Below are 16,038 nucleotides of genomic sequence, written 5' to 3'. Positions count from 1 at the left end.
GGTAATGAGCTTGAGGCTGTATTCACGATCCCGGATCCGGGATGGCTAGAATCAAGAGGTTTTAACATCCCTACTTGGGAGCACTAGCGCCGCTCAGATAATACATTTTAACATTTCACAGATTTTAAACGTGTGCCATTTTTTACTTTGTCTGAAAACCATTAGCACAGGCACGTCTGATTAGGCATACCACAGCCTCTGCCATAGAAACAAACAGAGTATGGCTTTGAGCCTGTGGTTGCACCTTCACAATACAGAAAACCGCTCGTCTGTAGCTCAAACCATTCAAAACGTATTATTTTTTTTAAATACCCATTTTACTGGAGCTACATTTTCTTTCTGGCTCAGATATTCAGCACAAAATAAATAAATGGCATAATAAAAAATAGTGGGGATATGACAGCAGTCACCAATAGTCAATTATTTATATGTAGGACACCACAGTGAATGTCTGTTTCCAGGCGTCATGGTCACGTTTCAAAATGAAGCTAACACGTGATCTCTGAAGCAATCCCGTGACATGGTTTCTCCAAAGAAAGGTATCCAATACATCTGATCAGAAGCTCTCCGTATACACGCTCTTTCCACCGAATGCTCCACATACATACAGGATTGAAATGAATGCTTCCACCTCATCAACAGACAGATCCCAGGCAGTGTTTCAGCCACAGTTGTCCTTGATGTGCTGTAGCATTGTCCATCTCACATAAACAATGAAAGCTGGTGAGTGCGTTGCTGATGTTTTTTGCTTAAGAGGTGTAGGGCCTGACATTTTGTGCTGATGATTGTCCCGTAACATTGTCACCGGCTTGTTCTATCCAAATGGTGCCGTCCCTTCCCCTCTCACCGTTTTATTTGGGTGGTGGAGCGGGCCCCTGTTCAGTGTGCACCGTTCTGGCTTTTTTGCTCTTCAGGCTGAAGCCCAGAATCAGAAGAATAATCAGAGATGTCATGATTAATTTCTTTCCCACTATCCAAGTAGTTTTCCTTCAGATCTTGTAGCAGCGCTAACCTAGCATGTGCATCCATTCGTCTTGGTCTTCTTGACATGGTAAATTGTGCATGCTCTCACTGTGTACTCCCAAGTAAGCCAGAGTAGACTGTTAAAACGGCTTGGATGTGGTGGACTGAGATAGGGGACATACCATTTTGAGATTATAATTACAAAATTCAAAAGCAGAACGGCCCGCCATGTTCTTTATTCACATTGGTGATTACATAACTATGTATTGTTCACTTCCCCTCACTCATCAACTCACCCATCATACTTCACTTCATTCATTTCATCTGTTGAGATACATACATTAAATTAGTGACAGTATAGTTTAGGTTCAGTTGAGGCAACTTGGGAGAAAGCGCAGATCGGCCCTACTGTCGGGAAGCGGGGCAATGAGGGAAAACCTTCTTTTTTTAAATGACATACCCTCCTAAAACTTATAACTCCAGTTCTGTTTGTGATATTAACATTTAAACAGCAGCGTGTTGAAATATTTAGGAAAAGTCAAGGACAGAGGGGGTCATGACTTTAAAAATGGCCTAGAAAATATTTCATAATCATGAGCAGTCAGAATGACTGCTTTAGTGGTTCTAGTGTTAAAGGGGTAGACATGAAAATATTTCTAATAAACCCTATTTAAAGATTTTTTTAATTCTTAGAAAATAGATGATTTGCAGTAGGTCTGTAATTGGATTGGAGCACTTTTCTTTCCACTCACTTTGTAGAGTTCACCTAATATTAACCCTTCCTGGAGTCACGTGTCCAAACCCACATCTTCAGCAGACAGACACACCACTCCATCTGCTCAGGGATTCAGCCGGCCCTGAATCTCCCTCCCTCTCCTCTCCACCATTACAAAAAGAACAGAAAAAAATCTATTTCACCACGCAACCCTGGCATCAATTAATTATAAAAAAAGAGATGTGGAAAAAAGGTTTACACGCAACAAAGAAAATGACTCATCCATCGCTGCCTGCTACATCCGTTTAAGAAAAAAACAAATCTACAGGCTGTTCCAGAAACTGACAACGAGGAAGAGCGTGAGTGAGTGAGCGAGCGAGTGGGTGAGTAGACAATTATGCCAGCGCAAATGCAGCCCACAGCTGAAGTCAGGGGGAGGAGATTTATAGCAAAACGTGGAAGAGGGCAAGTGGGGAAAGCACATAGATGCCACTAATTCAAGACCCACTTGCTGCACTTACCACACTTGTCTAGGAGAGCAGAAAAAGACCTCACACACAGCAAGAGTCAGAGTTCATTACTGTACAGTGTGGGAGGTACCTGCAGGGAAAGCTACTCTGCTCCACACAGCCAAGCCCAGACTACACATACACACTGGTGGATCCAACCACTGCTGTCTGCCATGGAGACAAATCATTCTCTATCACTGAATTATCACAGAGGAATTCAAATCAGATTGACCAATCATCATTTGAAAAAAATCCTAAATCAGGTCACAGTAAAACATCTGTTTGAACAGTGAATATCTGATTGCAAAATCTGGTACACCACCTCTATCCAACAGAAGTGTACACAACAAGGCCTTATGGACAGAATGGGCACAGCAGCAAACAGCTACATTGTCCCTCCAGTCCAGAGAGGAGCTGGATGTTTCTCTGTATTCCTCAGCCAGGCATGAGTCGCTCCCACATGAAACCTACGTGACGGAGGAAAAACAACAACCAAGCCCATATGGGGAAAATAATGAGAGAGAGCGGGAGAGAGGCAGTTCCGAAAATCATTACCTCACTCTTATTTGGTGTTGGCTTAGTTCGTTTCTCCCTCCCACCCTTACTCAGGGAAACGACGGATTGTCTGTGTTAATGCAGCAGCAGTGCACAGGAGAAAAAGGCACAGTTTTGTTGGCTCTTGGCTGGTACTGCAATGGGGGAAGTGTGCTGCAGCCTGCCATCACATCGTCCACTACTACTGCACCACCATTACACTACTGCTGTAGCCTACATCTCCTAAAGATGACCAGGTCCAACTGGCACAAAGGACAGAGTTATGAGTGCAGATCCATTGAAGGATTTCAATTCCTGGCTAAGGGAAATTAAAGGAGTAGTTTACTATTTTACAACATGTTAGATGGTTCCTCACCCTGAAAGAAGGCTATGAGAAAGAAGAAATTCTGCTCCATAGATTGGTTCTTTAAACCGCCACTACAATCTGCAGCTAAAAATCTAAAATGGCAGTGGTGGGGGCCTGATATCACCTGTGACCACAATCACTGGAAATCAATTTCATATATTTGGTTTGATGTTACTTAAAGGTGATTTGGCCATTTTAAAGCTTCAATATGTCGACCTGACTAAATTCACAGACATTAGTGTTATAGATCTGTTACGTGCACTATTTCTATGCTTCCCGTTCTTAAGTTTAGTTTTTGCGTCTTTTACACCAGTTTTAAACTGCTGAATAAACTAAATATTTTTGGTTATGGAAAGCATATTTCACAGCGGTTTAGACAGTACAATGATTCTCCACACTATACTTGCTTGTTTTGTCACAAACTGAAATTAGGCAAACTATTAGAACTTTTGTAAACAGGAAATGGAGTGATTTCTGCATTTTGAATCAAAAAATAAATACGTGTTCACATGCTCCTATCATTACCATTTCCTTTTAGGTAGCGGTGCCTAGAGTTAACTGAAGTGTGTAGTGAATTTTTTAAGAAACCCGAATCATGGATTACAATTTCTCCCGGCCCATAGATGTTCCTCACCCTGAAAGTAGTCTAACATCATGTAGTAAAATAATGAACTACTCCTTTAAAATACCGAAAGGGGGTTAAATCAATTTGTTTGGTACAAAACTCAATGCTACCTATGTACAGGCTGGCAAGCTAGTTAGAAAACATAGCTACATACAATAAAACCAAAGTCAATATCAGCATGTGACGTTGGTAGCTAGCTGTAAAATCCCTGAAACACACTGCACTATCAACTTAGGAGTTACATTCTCACAATTTCGAACCTGGTAGAGATCATGTGTTTAGCTCAAAACTGAGTTGCTGAGTTTGCTATGGAAACTTGCAAAGGCCAAGAACCTGCTGGCAGGGAGCCGAGAGGGAAAAACTGCTTCGCAGTATTAAGGGTATTAATCTGATGGCACATACTCTGTCATGACGATATAGACTGATGGAAGTGTTCTAGACAAGTATGCCCATACCATTTATTGGCTGATTTGGCGATCTGGAGTGCAGGTTATTGTTTTAAAGGTATTATAACATGTGATAATGTGTTCTCTAGCGAACAAGTAGCCTCCCAAAAAGTCCTATCCCCCCCAAAAATATTTGCTCTACCATCTGACTGTACAACGCATTTTCTTTATATTTCCAGGGGAGGGTCGGGCCTCAGATTTTCACTTTATCACCTATTGTCGGGCGGTTGCCGAAAGAGGGTTGTTACCAATTACGGGAAGGTAAACAAACAGCTGACCAGTCCCTACTGTGCATGCCTACCACTCTCAAAGAAGCAAGTCCCTCAGATCTTAGACCAGTCAGTCAATTCACTTTTGTTATAGTCAGTATGAATTGACGACTACAACTAGGGATATGACAATTTGACAATCTTTAAGACACTTTGTCCATTAAAATGCAAAAAAAAAATCAATCCTAGAACTCCAGAAATTGACAATGCAGCTGCGCTGCTGCCTGCAATGGCTTGGGCCCAGTGGAGGCTGAGGGGAGGACGACTCATAGTAAAACAGCAGGAACAGAGCGAATGGCATCAAGCGAGCGGCGTAGCCACAGGTAGGCCTGGGTGTTTGATCTCAGGCCTACCCCCCAAAAAGCTATTATTATTCAATATACATTTGTATTTATTTTATTAAATCTTTAAAAGAAATGCATGTGAGATGTATTTTTTATGGGTAATTTTAATATAATGTAATGGTCCGCGAGGATTAAGTTGGCTTCCAACTATTGGTTACATTTCAAATAAACTCATACGGTGGTTTACCTGAACGTCACGTGGATAAACTTTGTAGCGCATAAGCTAGCAAGCGCTACCATGCTAGCTTACTCAAATTGACTCACCAGCTAAGGTAAATTAGTAGTTCTAGCAATGGCAAACCAAATGTTGACCGCTGGGTTTTTAGAAAAAAGACAACCGGAGGAAAAAGTGTGTGCCAGAAAATAATTTGGCTCAATCTACCAATATCTTCCAGAATGAGACATTAACAGGTGGCACCAGGATAGAAACAACCGCAAAAGCCATCATAACCACAAATGCCACGTTGAGCCAGGCATGCTTGCCTACCCCACCGTCTCCTCTCGTTCTTGATGCTGCGGGCGAGGGTGAACCTGCAGTAGGTCCACCGACAGATTTGTCTGCCGTTGATGAACCAGCCTGTCAACCAAAGCTAGCAAAGTTCCCTTCAAGTATGATAAATCACGCAGCTTCTCTTCAAGGTGGTATGACCAGTTTGTGTGGATTGAGTATAGTAAAGCAAAAGATGCAATTTATTGTACGTTTTGCAGTCACTTTCCTGGGGCAAATGTCAAATTCAGATTTGTACGAGATGGATTTAAAAACTGGAAACTCACAAGAAATGCTTGCTGCAAACATGAGAATAGTAAATGACATGCTAGTGCCCTTGCAAAATTTGAATCCTACAAGGCGACCCATGAGCCTAGAAGTCATGGGACTGTTAAACCAAATACATGGTGATGCAAACATGGATTTTATAGAAAGAAACAATGTACATGTTAAAGTGGTCATAGATATTGTTCTAATGTATGCAGAGCAGGATATTCCACTCAGAGGGCATAGAGAAACCGAAGAGGCAATCAACAAAAGGTAACTTTTTTAGAAATCTTCAATTTAATCTCAAAGTATGACTCAGAAATACAAAATAGATCAGAGTCTCTGGGTTCGCGCCCAGGCTCTGTCGTAACCGGACGCGACCGTGAGGTCCGTGGGGCGACGCACAATTGGCCTAGCGTCACCCGGGTTAGGGAGGGGTTGGCCGGTAGGGATGTCCTTGTCTCATCGCGCACCAGCGATTCCTGTGTTGGGCCAGGCGCAGTGCGCGCTAACCAAGGTTGCCATGTGCACAGTGTTTCCTCCGACACATTGGTGCGGCTGGCTTCCGGGTTGGATGCGCGCTGTGTTAAGAAGCAATGCGGCTTGGTTGGGTTGTGTATCATAGGACGCATGACTTTCAACCTTCGTCTCTCCCAAGCCCGTACCGGAGTTGTAGCGATGAGACAAGATAGTAGCTACTAAAAACAATTGGATACCACAAAATTGGGGAGAAAACGGGGTAAAATTTAAAAAATACTAAATAAAAAATAAATACAAAATAGGCTTAATGAGCTACCTCGCAATGCCACACTTATGAGCCCCAAAATTCAGAATGAGTTGGAGTGTGCAGCATCATTGTTACTGTGCAGGATAAAATATGAAGTTCATTCTGCACCTTCTGCGTATTTTTCCATACTAGCAGATGAATATAAAGAACAATCTAAACGAGAACTTATTGCTGTGTGCATCCGATACATTCATGCTGGAATGATTAAAGAAAGAGGTGTTCAGTTTATGGAAACAGCTGATTTGTCTGCACAAGGAATTTCTCTGAAAATACTTGAAGTGTTTCAACCCCTGGAGTTGGATCCCACTATGTGTGTGGGTTTTGATGGCGCTTCAGTCATGTCATGGAACATGTCCTACTAAAGCAAAAGGAATATGTGTATTGCAACTCCCACCGTTTGAATTTGGTTCTGTGCACCGCGGCAAAAGTGTCGGGACATGTCAGTACTTTTTTTTGACACCGTAAACCAGCTACACACATTTATGAGTGGATCCCACTGACATGCTCTATTCATAGAAGCACAGAAAGAGTTGCATCCCGATAGAACTTGTATCGAACTAGAAATATCCACAGATGTACTTTGGAGTTCAAAATCAGGGTCTGTGAGTGCTTTTCGAGGTTCTTGCAGATTTTTCAGAGGCTTGTGGACAAACCAAACTAGAAGCCGATGCCCTCTTACAACAAAGCCAGAATAATACGTTTTTATTCCTGTTAGTCACGTTTAGTAAATTGTTTGACACTAGTGATTTTGCTACGAAGGGATTACAAAGCTATACATTATCTGTGACGGACTGTATTGGTTTAATTGAAATCCTTAAAAGCAGCTTTTCTACAATCAGAGATAACTCGGGGGACACTTTGATAAAGTTCAAGCTAACTGAAGAGATGATGATTAAGCATGATATTAGTAATTGGGATGTGAGCGCATCACGGCAGCGAAAACTGTCTGTAGTCAGAACTTCATTAGGGAAAACATCCAGCATCAAGAGTGACAGTGACCTGAGGCAACTATGGAACAATATTCCAGACAGACAGATTACTGAGTTAAACTCAAGATTTAAAGAAGACACATATGGGATCATGCAAGCGTCTCCTTTTCCAAAGAATCCCAAACCTGCGGCCTTAAAGAGCAGCTGAAGACCATATGCGATCATTGTGCAATATCAATTGAGGATGCTGAATTCACTGTTTTTATTCAGCAGTTGAGTCACAAAATGAACATGGGAACGAGTGACTTTTCCTCCATAATGAGTGTACTTGATAGCTGCCCTGATGATATTTTCCCCAATATAAACTCTCTGTTAAGGATCACTGTCACACTTCCAATGACATCATGCAGTGCGGAGAGACTTTTCTCAACAACTATAATTTTTTTTAAATAGTCTTCGCACATCAATGACAAGCGTCCGGCTGATCCACTTCAGTTTGCTGTCTTTTGAGTGCGAACTGACAGATCCATTGGATTATGATGAAATCATCACTATAGTCAACTCAAAGCCTCGCCGTCTGCACCTTGTGATGTAGGTCACGCCTAATGATACGTCTACTAAAGGTAAGGTACCTTTTTATAGTACTACTGCCCGTTGTGGTATACATGGTAGCATCAAATATAGGCATATTTGCCCATCGAGATTAAAGTGTGCCTGAAGATCAGTTTTATGTTGTTGGCAACGGTCTTGTTTTAATATGCTGGGATAAGTAATTATTTGTATATGTAACAAGTTTGCTCCAAGTACTATGCACTAGTATAAAACGATTGGATTACGAAATAATATATCGCAAAATAAATGTAATAAACAAGTAGGAAAAAAATGCCTATTCAAATTTTTCTAGACCTATCCCCCCAAAGAATTCTGTCTACGCCCCTGCATCAAACATGTGTTTGACACCATTTCACTTATTCTGCTCCAGCCATTACCATAAGCCCATTCTCCCCAATTAAGGCGCCACAGACTTTCTGTGCTTGGGTCTCATGTGTCCCTTTCAGATGGTTAAGCATTACAACTCAACTAACATTATTGTAGGCCGACCTCAATTCCACGTCACAAAGTTTACATTTCCTTCTCATTAAACTGCCATACAGAACTTTGTTGCTGTTGCTTGCCTTTCCTCTGCTATTTTTCCAAAGGATAACGACGTAGTGGTGGTGAGTCGACTAAAATAATTGATTCCTCAACTTTGCACGTCGACTCACATTTCTGAGTGTAAAGATTAGTTTCCGCTAGGAATCGACACCTAAGATTCAGTGTTTTTGGAACGGAGGAGACTGTTCTCTGAAGTATGGCAGCTAATCAAACACTTGTATCTTTCATAAGAGAGAGAAAGAGAGGCACAGTATAGGCCCCCAGCTAGACAGTCAGAGCTGTGCACTAGGCCTTCGATTGGCAATCAAAAGCTGTATGTTGCAATGTAATGCTTAATCTCACAGTTTCTTAGCTTGCAATGTATCGCAACTTCAGTAGAGTAGGACCTAGCATTAATGTGCTAACTAACCTTCAAACGAGCTTCAATGCCATACAACACTCCTTCCGTTGTCTCCAACTGCTCTTAAACGCTAGTAAAACCAAATGCATGCTTTTCAACCGTTCGCTGCCCGCCCGCACCCGCCCGCCTAGCATCACCACCCTGGAGGGTTCTGACCTAGAATATGTGGACAACTACAAATACCTAGGTGTCTGGCTAGACTGTAAACTCTCCTTCCAGACTCATATTAAACATCTCCAATCCAAAATCAAATCTAGAATTGGCTTTCTATTTCACAACAAAGCCTCCTTCACGCACACCGCCAAACCCTAGTAAAACTGACTATCCTACTGATCCTCGACTTCGGCGATGTCATCTACAATATAGCTTCCACCACTCTGCTCGGCAAACTGGATGCAGTCTATCACAGCTCCATCTGTTTTGTTAGAAAATCACCTTATACCTCCCACCACTGCGACCTGTATGCTCTAGTTGACTGGCCCTCACTACATATTCGTCGCCAGACCCACTGGCTCCAGGTCATCTGTAAGTCTATGCTAGGTAAACTCCGCCTTATCTCAGTTCACGATAACACGCACCCGTAGCACAAGTTCCAGCAGGTGTAGCTCACTGATCATCCCTAAAGCAAACACCTCATTTGGCCACCTTTCCTTCCAGTTCTCTGCTGCCAGTGACTGGAACTAATTGCAAAAATAGCTGAAGTTGGAGGCTTATTTCCCTCACCAACTATCTGAGCAGCAAACCGATCGCTGCAGCTGTACATAGTCCATCTGTAAATAGCCCACCCAATCTACCTACCTCATCCCCATATTGTTTTTATTTAATTTAAATTTCTGCTCTTTTGCACACCAGCCTCTCTACTTGCACATCATCATCTGCTCATTTATCACTCCAGTGTTAATCTGCTAAATTGTAACTATTCGCTCCTATGGCCTATTTATTGCCTACCTCCTCATGCCTTTGCACACACTGTATGTAGACTCTTTTCTACTGTCATTGACTGGTTTGTGTTATTAGCTTGATTATTGTTTACTCCATGTGTAACTCTGTGTTGTTGTCTGTGTCACACTGCTTTGCTTTATCTTGGCCAGGTCGCAGTTGCAAATGAGAACTTGTTCTCAACTAGCCTACCTTGTTAAATAAAGGTGAAAACAAAAATGAATAGGCAAGGATATTCTACACACATCATACACTTGCATCATTAGCAAAGAGAAAGAGCAGGGGTGTAATCATTCATCGAAAATGAGTTTCTATTGGCCAAATTCAGGAAGGTCCCATTTGCACCCATTTAAGAAACGTTTTGTAACATAATCAGCATAATGAATACGCACCAGGCGAGCCAGCGCAACGGAGAGAGGGGCAGGCTGGGTGTGCATTGGTAATCTGTCTTGCATGCTTCGCAAAATTCACCAAAGTAGCCTAAAGTTTGCCTTTTCCTCTCTGGTTTTATTTAAATTACACAACTTTTCCCAGGCCTTTATAGCCCATTGTCTAGTTGGGCTATAACACGGACAATAATGTTTGTGATAACTGCACTGTGATTTAAATTTTGTGGAGGGGACATTTCAGTCTAGGATTTTCATAACGTTAAGGATCCAAATTTCATCTAAATGTTAACAGCCCGCACTACAACAGTGCAATTGAGCATTAAAAATGATTGATGAGATTACAGACACATTATGCAATAGAGACAATAGCCACCATCTAAGGTTTCATGGTTTCCTGTGTTAACGAACAGCATCAAAGAATAAGCATAAATGTCAGATGTCCTTAGTTCGCACAATATTTGCAATCACATTGTATCCGTTCTCTTTAGGTTTCCCATATGCATTCCAGAGGTACTCCATTTCAATAGTCAACAGCATTTTGTTACGTCAATAACATCCCTGGGATGAAAGGTGAACACAGGAACGCAGCATGAGCGTAACTGTAGCCTGTGGTGTAGGCAGAAAGGTCACTGAAGCATAGTGGTGTCAGCTTTCACCTCCATACAGGGAACCCCACATACAGCAATCAGACAAATACATCATGCCAGAGGAAGCCAATTTTTTTTATATATCTAACTACCCCATTAAGTCACTCTAATGCATGCTGCGTCACTGGGTAATATCTGTCATCTGATCTGACAGAGTTCCTAAGAGAGGAACGCGGGTGTTGGTTTAAAGCATACTATAGCTGGCAGACTACAAGCACAGACAGAAAACAAATCTGACCCGAGAAGACCTCAGAATGGCCCCAAAAAAATAGCACAGAACCAAACAGATGCTACCAAGGACAAGAACATCAGGAAAACAAAGACAGAAACCCAGAGCGAGAAAAACATTTCAACAAGCTACCTCATATTACACACCTCTGAGACAGACACCAAAATGAAAATTAGAACCATTCAAAAACAGGAGAGAAGAGGAGACAGGAGTGGAAGGAAAAGGGAGAGAGTGTGGAGAAGAACACTTCAAGCCAAACATGCTCAGTCCTGTTCCATGGGCTTACCCCTGTGTTCTGTATTCACAGAGGATCCACAGGAGTCAGCAGCTCTTCTGTGCAGTAGTGGCGGTGGTGAGGATGAGGGGTGGGGGGTCTGGGGTGCGCATGACTAGGACACAAACAGGAAGGGGAGGAGGCTGCAGTGGGGGGCTTGTTGTCTCTCAACCAATCCTATCCAGTGGACTCAGTTTACACCCCATCCCTCCCTGATCCACTCGACCCATGAGCTGCGGAGAGAGGAAGGAGGGGAGCGAGAGAGCGGGAGGGAGGAGTGGATACCCCCCTTGCGCTGGGCCTCTTTGTGAGGACAACCGGTCAGAGAGGGAGAGCTCAGACCAGAGTCCTTTACAAAACACAGCCCCTCCCTACTGCTATGCTCTCTCCAAGTCCAGGGATCATACCCTGCACAGGACAAAAGCATGTGAATTCCTGCACTGCAAGCCCCAGGGATACACTTTACACAGCAGCACATCAACACTGCCCATTAAGGCTTAATGAGCACTACGAGCAAATGTTATTGTAGCAGTAAAAACATTAAGGTAATGGTAGTTAAACTAGTGTAATCGAGTAGCCAAAAGTAAAACAAATCTGAAGTAATCCTTGTTCTCTGGTAACTTTAATTCCATGTTGTATGCACTGTGCAAGGCCTTTACAATTGATCGAGTCACCTATTTAGAAAAAAATGAACACTATGAAAACCTTTTGAAAAAGTCAATGTCCTCTCCAAGAACGGTTTTGTTAAAACTTAAATAGTTCAATGGAGTACTTCAACTTGTCGTTTTCTCTGTCGGCATTGAATGCTAGCACAGGATTAACCGGCCATGTGGCTTCTGACAACTTGCTTGGAGACTAACAGTGTCAAGGTGTACAGATCAGTGATAGAAAGCCGCCTGGCTTGCCTGTTACAAACATTGGCCACCCCTGGGGATCTCAAAGCCCCTAAGGCCAAGGCCTAATCACAAAACTATAACATCAGCGATTTTTCTAAAGGCCTGAATTATACCTACACTTATTTTGTTCCATTGCAATTACACTCATGTGGAAACCATTAGCCCCCTTTTCAAAGTAATCCACTACTCAGGCTGCAAGGCTACTGGAGTGTAGTGATTTAACAGTTAAATACTTAGGCGTAACCTGCATCTTCAAGGAAAATAGTGAAAGACAGTGAGGCAAAGGGTATTAATTAATAATGGCATGGGTCTCCACTCATTAAAATAACGGACCATTTTTATCTTGTTGAATGATCTCCCTCGTGTCACTCATAGCTGGGTGGTCCTACGCAATGCGCAAGGGGCCATCCTGCACAGCAAGTTATTTGTTTGCAATGTGTGGTTGGGGGGGGGACACAAATGATACACCTTCAGTTCTGTTTTCAAAGCATGTACACAAAATTTCACAAGCCTTGCCCATATGGGAGCCGTCAAGAGAAAGCTCACCGTCTGTACAGCAACACGTGCACTCACACCACAAGCCAGGGAATTGCTGTAGACCAGCAATAGCCAAGATACTTGGACGTGTTTGTTTATGGTGTTGGAAACATTTCTGCTTGACAATTTGTACTGCACTTTGAACTAACCAGCTACTAGGGCAGAACTCAGATGAGCTGGGAACACTTGCCTGAATGGGGGGGGGGGGGGGGGGGGCTATTATGTAGGGCCATATAAAATGCACAATGCGGAGAACGCGGAAGGAATACAAGACATTAAAATCGTATTCTAAAACATATTGGCACTTAGGAATCAACCAAATGTAATGAAAATGTATTAATTTGCCCAAGTTTATCATAAGACATGAACAGAATGCATCAGTGATTTGTATCTCCTGCAACTTTCTGAAGAGACATTGACAATTCCCCGTTTGGGTATGTGTGGTGGCGCGAGTGTACCACTTTGTGTAGCCATTAGCAATGATGCTAATGAAAGTCTTCTGGTAGATGGAAACTCTTTCCCAAAAACCTTCTCAATTAAATGTTAACTACAAAGTAGCCTATGCTTACTTGGCAGAATATGATTATTTTCAAACTCCACCATCACATAAAATCTCTTTGATAACAACTCTTGCCTACGGTTTGAGGGTAAACAAAGATCATTGGCAGTGCTAAATCTTCTGGCTCTTTCCCTATCGAAGTGAACCTCTGTTCTGCTCTGGGGAGGTGAGGGGTAAAGGGTTTTATCAGCACTGCCTCAGAAAAGCATGGAGTGCCTCACAATCTGACCACATCAAACAGCCCAACCATGCCAGCCAAGATCTCTGCATGGTAACGGCTTCTGAAACAATACAGTGACTCCCAACGTAATATGGCAATCAGCCACAAAAAGTACCGTAGACAAAGTCTCTTTTCAAAGAGGTACGAGATTTAGCCTATGGGATAATGGTGCTAAAATCATCAAATTTACCCATACATCATCAGACCACAAATAAGGCCAGACTACAACATTTAGGAACAGTCTGCACAGAGAACGCTGACATAATCCAGACATTAAAACTAACAATATTTTTTAAATATATTTAACTTTTATTGAAATCAACTAAATGTATTAACTTATTAGAAAATGCATAACATTTTCCCAAGTTAAACATAAGACATGAATAAAATGGATCATAAGACAAAATTCAAAAGCACAGGAATTGCTCGTCTGTGTGTCGTGCGTACGCATGTCTACATGTGTAGCCATTAGCGACAATGCTCACGATAACCATCTTCTGAATCAGACGGAAAGGCTTTCCCAAAACCTTCTCAATTAAATGTGAACTACAAACTAGCCTATGAATCCAGTGGCCATTTGTTTAGCAAACTCTGCAATCACATGAGGGTTACAGAAACACTGCTAATGAAACAGTCTCTTGCTGCTATACACTTCCATTAAAAGAGTAACTACTCAAAAAAAAAATATATATATATATATAATTTTCCCCAGGCCTCAAAAGTAGTCTGTGGTTTAAGCAAGTGTTGTTTTTTCTATTAAACAAGTGATTGACAGTGAAAACCTGAAGCAACAAAACAGAGAGAACAGAATTTGGGGGGGGAAATAAATGATAAATAAATTAAATTAACCACTCAGGTAAAAAAAAGCTAATAGTCTGGTAAAGTTATGAACACAGCCATGTCACTAGAAATGTGTCTGCAACAGAGAATGTCTCTGTATAGATTCACATACAGGAGGATGTAACAGTACCCACATAGCTACTTTAGTGAGTAGGGTTACATGCACACAATGAGTATTGTGGATAGTCAGATTAAAAAGGCGACTCAGCAACCTTTCAATCTAATATTCATTATCTCCAAAATCAAACCAGTGTCTGTGTGCGTTAAAAAGTCAGTCATTTTCAAGCACAGATTTGCAGTGATATGGGGGGAAAAAATACCCTCTCTCATTGCAGGTTTTGAAAATCAGTATTTTTCTTACTTTTAACACTTGAAATATATTTTTTTAATCCATCTGTTTAAGATAGGTTGCACATTTTGGGGAATATTCAGAAGTGGAAACCTTCCATGGGAATATATGCAATTAATATTAAGATACCATTTACCATTTGTAAAGGTTTTTATATCATATGGAGACAGAACCCTTTTACCTTACCATAAATAGACATTGCTGCAAATTATTCTAATAGAAGAAAAAAAATTAGTTATGAACTGAACTTTAATTAAATGAGTTGACGCTTCACATGGGAATACTGATAAGGGAATAATGATCCCCAATGATCCATCGCATCTCCCAAAAACATTTTCAACATACATCTGTAAAATGATAGTCCAGAAACTAAAGCTTTGGTTGTGTTCCTCTCAGACTTCCATGTCTTCTTCCTGAACCTCCTCAATGTCCACCTCTTGAACATCAGACTCTGAGGCCTCATCTTTCAAACTAGTTCATTGTCAGGCTCAAAAAGCCTCAAAATTGCCCGGATGGCCACCAATTTCTTAACCCTAGTATTGGTCAGACTGTTGCTTGCTTTGGTGTGTGTTCCCAAACAAGGACCAGTTGCACTCTGAGGCGGCTGACATTGGTGGGATTTGGAGGATGATGGAGGCAAAAGAGGAAAGAGCCTCAGATCAACAAAGTCCCTGCCACCAGGTGGCTGATGAGAATGTTGGCACGAATCCCATATTGCATCTCCATCCCAAAGCCCTTGCTTGGAAGTGTACTTCGCCAGACGCTTTTTGATGCATTTCAGAACTGCAGTTTCCTCTGCTTGGAGCAACAGTGAACTGGGCAGGGCAGTACAGATTTCTTCTCTTATAACTGCAAGCAGAGTCTGAACATCAGACAGGATGGCATTGTCTCCCTCAATCCGTGCAATGGCTACTGCTATAGGTTTCAGGAGTTTCAGGGTGTTTATGTTTTATCTGTCAGCCCAGCCGCACTCAGGCTCTGTGTGTAGTTAATCCGACCCTCCCTGCCTAGTCAACGCCATTTTACCTGCTGTTGTTGTGCTAGCTGATTAGCTGTTGTTGTCTCACCTACTGTTTTAGCTACTGTTTTAGCTCGCTCTCCCAATTCAACACCTGTGATTACTGTATGCCTCGCTGTATGTCTCTCTCAAATGTCAATATGCCTTGTATACTGTTGTTCAGGTTAGTTATCATTGTTTTAGTTTACAATGGAGCCCCTAGTTCCACTCTTCATACCCCTGATACCTCCTTTGTCCCACCTCCCACACATGCAGTGACCTCACCCATTATAACCAGCATGTCCAGAGATACAATCTCTCATCATCACCCAGTGCCTGGGCTTACCTCCGCTGTACCCGCACCC

The 16,038-nt window shown here is 42.1% G+C and overlaps 1 protein-coding gene across 2 annotated transcripts in view; it reads right to left on the bottom strand.

Moving 5' to 3' along the window:
- Nucleotides 1-16,038, bottom strand: part of LOC124032076 (vitamin D3 receptor A) — a 93,873-nt gene that overhangs the window by 72,209 nt on the left and 5,626 nt on the right. The window contains exon 1 of one of the 2 annotated variants that reach the window (XM_046344139.1): nucleotides 11,288-11,352. The exons of the other annotated variant lie outside the window; for it this stretch is intronic. The gene's annotated coding sequence lies outside the window, so the exon portion shown is untranslated. Of the gene's footprint in view, nucleotides 1-11,287; nucleotides 11,353-16,038 lie in introns of those variants that run through there. 2 annotated transcript variants of the gene reach the window in all.

The sequence above is a fragment of the Oncorhynchus gorbuscha genome, linkage group LG03 (genome assembly GCF_021184085.1).
Source record: "Oncorhynchus gorbuscha isolate QuinsamMale2020 ecotype Even-year linkage group LG03, OgorEven_v1.0, whole genome shotgun sequence".
NCBI lineage: Eukaryota > Metazoa > Chordata > Actinopteri > Salmoniformes > Salmonidae > Oncorhynchus > Oncorhynchus gorbuscha.
Note: the sequence above shows the minus strand (reverse complement) of the source record. Positions and strands in the feature narration are given on the sequence as shown.